The 4754-nt window shown below is 42.8% G+C and overlaps 1 non-coding gene across 1 annotated transcript; it reads right to left on the bottom strand.

Moving 5' to 3' along the window:
* Positions 1-285: 285 nt before the first annotated feature.
* On the bottom strand, positions 286-392 carry LOC133807835 (small nucleolar RNA R71). Its single transcript, XR_009879725.1, has one exon. It is a non-coding gene; the product is annotated as a small nucleolar RNA R71 (small nucleolar RNA).
* Positions 393-4754: the final 4362 nt, after the last annotated feature.

The following is a 4754-nucleotide window of genomic DNA, read 5'->3' on the forward strand; positions in this document are numbered from 1 at the left end:
TTTGAAATAAAGCCCGCTATTCTACAAATGGTGCAGTCCTCTGTGCAATTCAATGGGTTGCCCTCTGAAGATCCTCACACCCATTTGTCCAACTTTCTGGAGTTGTGTGGAACCTTCAAATATAATGGGGTGAGTGATGACGTAATCAAGCTTAGGCTCTTCCCATTTTCTCTAAGGGACAGAGCTAAAAGTTGGCTGAACTCTCTGCAGCCAAACTCTATTGTCACCTGGCAAGATCTAGCTCAGAAATTTTTGTCTAAATTCTTCCTTCCGTCCAAAGCTGCTAAATTGAGGGGAGAGATCAATAACTTTTGCCAGAATGACGGAGAGTCGCTGTATGAAGCTTGGGAATGGTTTAAGGAACTCCTGAGAAGATATCCTCATCATGGCATTGAACAGTGGATGCTAGTACAGAATTTCTACAATGGTTTATGTCCGACAACCAGAACCATTATTGATGCTGCAGCGGGTGGCACTTTTATGAGCAAGAGCGCAACTGGTGCTTATGAGCTGCTGGAGGACATGGCTACAAACAACCATCAGTGGTCGGAGGAAAGATCATCAGGAGTTAGAAAGGTAGCTGGGGTGCATGAGCTGGATGCAATCACTGCTCTAACAGCGCAAGTAGCCTCTTTGACAAAGCAGTTGAAACAGAGCACTGTATCAGCGAATGCGGTTCAGATGGCAGTGAGGTGTGAAATGTGTGGTGGTGCTCATTTTGTCGATCAATGCCCTATCTGTATGAATAATAACACCCCAATGGATCATGCTCAAGTTCAAGCGGTGGGAAACTTTCAAAGGCCGCTCAATAATCCATTCTCCAACAACTACAATCCTGGGTGGCGAAATCATCCCAATTTTTCTTGGAAGAATAATCAAGGCCAACAACCTCAGTTTCAGGGCCAATTTCAGAATAACATGCCTCAGCCACCTATGAATCAAGCTTCATCATCACAACAGCTTAGGCCTCAACAATCAATGCCTCAACCTGAGAGGCCTAATGAACTGCAAGCTGCCTTGTTGACTCTTACTAATACTCAGACTCAATTTATGACTGAGACCAGATCCTCTATCCGAAACCTTGAGACACAGGTTGGGCAGTTGGCGAATATGCTCAATAACAGACCCCAGGGAAACTTGCCTAGTAATACTGAAGTCAACCCCAAGGAGCAAGTTCAGGCAATTACTCTGAGGAGTGGGAAGCAAACTGAGCATCCTAGACCTCCACATGCAGTGGTTCAGAATAAAGAGATGGGTGAACAGTCTGATTCAGAAAGGGTTACTGAAGACCATCAACAGTCAAAACAGAGTCCGCCAGTTGTTATTGAGCAGCCAGTTAGAGTTCCATACCCTCAGAGGCTTAGAAAGACTACACTTGATAAACAGTTTTCTAAGTTTCTTGAGGTGTTTAAAAAGCTGCACATAAACATTCCTTTTGCTGAGGCCTTGGAGCAGATGCCCAGTTATGTTAAGTTCATGAAGGAGATTCTGTCAAAGAAAAGGAGAATGGAGGACTATGAAACTGTAGCACTCACTGAAGAGTGCAGCGCGATTTTACAAAGGAAGTTACCCCAAAAGTTGAGAGATCCGGGGAGTTTCACCATACCTTGCACCATTGGCAAGTTTGAATGTAAGCACGCCTTATGTGATCTGGGGGCAAGTATCAATCTGATGCCCTTATCTGTGTTTAAAAGACTTGGTTTGGGGGAGGCAAAACCAACAACTGTCACTTTACAGCTCGCAGACCGATCGTTAACACATCCACGAGGTATTATTGAGGATGTTCTTGTGAAGGTGGATAAGTTCATATTTCCAGCTGACTTTATTGTTCTGGACATGCAGGAGGACACAGATGTCCCGATTATTCTCGGTAGGCCATTTCTAGCCACAGGCCAAGCTCTTATTGATGTTTACAAAGGAGAGCTTAAGCTTAGAGTTCAAGGAGATGAGGTGGTCTTTAATGTCTTCAAGTTTATGAAGTATCCGGTGGCTAGTGACAGTTGCTTTAGTGTGGATGTGATAGAAAAGGCAGTCTCCTAGAGAAGGATGAGCAGTGATGCCTTAGAGGCAGTATTATTGGGTGATGAGGGCGATGATGATGATGATGCTGAGATCAGAGAATGTGTAAACTGGATAAACTCCTTCTTACCATATTGGAAGAAGTTTCAGGAAATAGCAGATGCAACTGATAAACTGCTAACCTCCATTCAGCAGCCACCGCCGTTGGAATTAAAGGTCCTCCTAGATCACTTGCGCTATGCTTATTTGGGAGAGAATGAAACTTTACCTGTCATTGTGTTAGCTGACCTGTCAAAGGTAGAATTGGAGAAACTGTTGAGGGTTCTAAGGGAGCATAAATTGGCCATTGGGTGGACCTTGGCAGATATTAGAGGAATCATCCCATCGACAGTGATGCATAAAATTTTATTGGAGGAGAATAGCAAGCCATCCATAGAGGCCCAGAGAAGACTCAATCCAGCTATGAAGGAAGTAGTATTGGAGCAGATTCTTAAATGGTTGGATGTTGGGGTGATCTACCCAATTTCTGATAGCGCATGGGTGAGCCCTGTGCAAGTGGTACCTAAGAAGGGTGGAATGACTGTGGTGAAAAATGAGAACAATGAACTCATTCCAACAAGAATTGTAATGGGGTGGCGGATTTGTATAGACTACCGCAAGCTCAATAAGGCAACAAGGAAGGATCATTTTCCTTTGCCTTTCCTTGATCAGATGCTTGACAGATTGGCGGGCCATAGCTACTACTGTTTCTTGGATGGGTATTCTGGGTATCATCAGATCGCTATTACACCAGAGGATCAAGAGAAAACAACTTTTACATGTCCTTATGGCACATTTTCTTTCAGGAGAATGCCATTTGGACTATGCAATGCCCCTGCAACATTTCAACGGTGCATGATGGCCATATTTTCAGACATGGTAGACCGGTGTATTGAGATATTCATGGATGATTTCTCTGTTTTTGGCTCATCATTCGACCTCTGTTTGGGTAACTTGGAGAACGTGTTGCGTCATTGTGAGATGGAAAATCTGGTGCTGAATTGGGAGAAATGCCATTTTATGGTGAAAGAGGGGATTGTTCTTGGCCATAAAATTTCAAGTGAGGGAATTGAGGTAGATAGAGCAAAAATTTCTACCATTGAAAAGCTGCCTCCACCAGTTTCAGTCAAAGGAGTTAGAAGTTTTCTTGGTCACGCTGGGTTCTATCGAAGATTCATCAAAGATTTCTCTAAGGTGTCCAAGCCTCTCTCAAATCTTCTTATGAATGGAGTTGTCTTTGATTTTAATGACGAATGTTTGAGGGCTTTCAAATTCTTGAAAGAAAAGCTTATTTCTGCTCCAATTGTGATAGCTCCAAATTGGGAGTTGCCTTTTGAGTTGATGTGCGATGCTAGTGACTACGTAGTGGGGGCAGTTCTGGGACAGCGGATTGACAAGGTATTCAGGTCTATTTACTATGCTAGTCGGACTCTAAATGATGCTCAGCTGAATTATGCCACTACAGAAAAAGAGTTGCTAGCTATTGTGTTTGCTTGTGACAAATTTAGATCATATCTGATTGGTAACAAAGTGATTGTCTACACTGATCACTCTGCCATTAAATATTTAATGTCAAAGAAAGATGCCAAGCCCCGCCTAATTAGATGGATTCTTTTGCTTCAAGAATTTGACTTGGAGATTCGTGACAAAAAGGGCAGCGAGAATGTGGTGGCTGATCATCTCTCTAGACTTGAGTTGGAGGAGACTGAAAATAAGAAGGCAGTGCAAATCAATGATCACTTTCCTGATGAGCAGTTGTTTGGGGTAAGTGAAACTTTAGCTGTCCCTTGGTTTCCAGACATAGTGAACTTCTTGGTTGCCAAGATTGTGCCTCCTGAAATGTCAAAGCAGCAATTAAAGAAATTCTTTTCTGAGGTGAAACACTACTATTGGGAGGAACCTATTCTCTATAGGCACTGTGTTGATCAGATTATCAGAAGGTGTGTTCCTGAAGAAGAGATGCAGTCCATTCTTAATCACTGTCATACTCAACAATGCGGAGGGCACTTTGGAGCATCAAGAACAGCGGCCAAGGTATTACAAAGTGGTTTCTATTGGCCTTCATTATTCAAGGATGCCAATGTTTTTGTCAAAGCCTGTGATAGGTGTCAGCGAACTGGTAATATCTCGAGGAGAAATGAAATGCCTTTACAGGGGATTCTTGAGGTGGAACTGTTTGATGTATGGGGCATCGATTTCATGGGGCCTTTTCCACCATCTTACAACAATGAATATATTTTATTGGCAGTGGATTATGTATCCAAATGGGTGGAGGCTGCAGCAACTAGAGCCAATGCCGGTAAAACTGTGCTTAATTTTCTGCATAAACATATTTTTACTAGATTTGGCACTCCCCGAGCTCTGATTAGTGATGAAGGGAAACACTTTGTGAATAAGCAACTGGATGCATTGCTGGCTCGTTATGGAGTTTATCACCGAAAAGCTTTGCCTTACCATCCTCAATCAAATGGGCAAGCTGAAGTTTCAAACAGAGAAATCAAAAGCATCCTTGAGAAGACCGTTGACAGTTCAAGGAAAAATTGGTCGAAAAAGTTAGATGATGCGATTTGGGCTTACAGAACTGCATTCAAAACACCAATAGGCATGTCTCCTTACAGGTTGGTGTTTGGTAAAGCATGTCATCTACCAGTTGAATTGGAACATAGGGCATTCTGGGCTATGAAAAAGTTGAATTT

Source organism: Humulus lupulus, chromosome X (assembly GCF_963169125.1).
Source record: "Humulus lupulus chromosome X, drHumLupu1.1, whole genome shotgun sequence".
Taxonomy (NCBI): domain Eukaryota; kingdom Viridiplantae; phylum Streptophyta; class Magnoliopsida; order Rosales; family Cannabaceae; genus Humulus; species Humulus lupulus.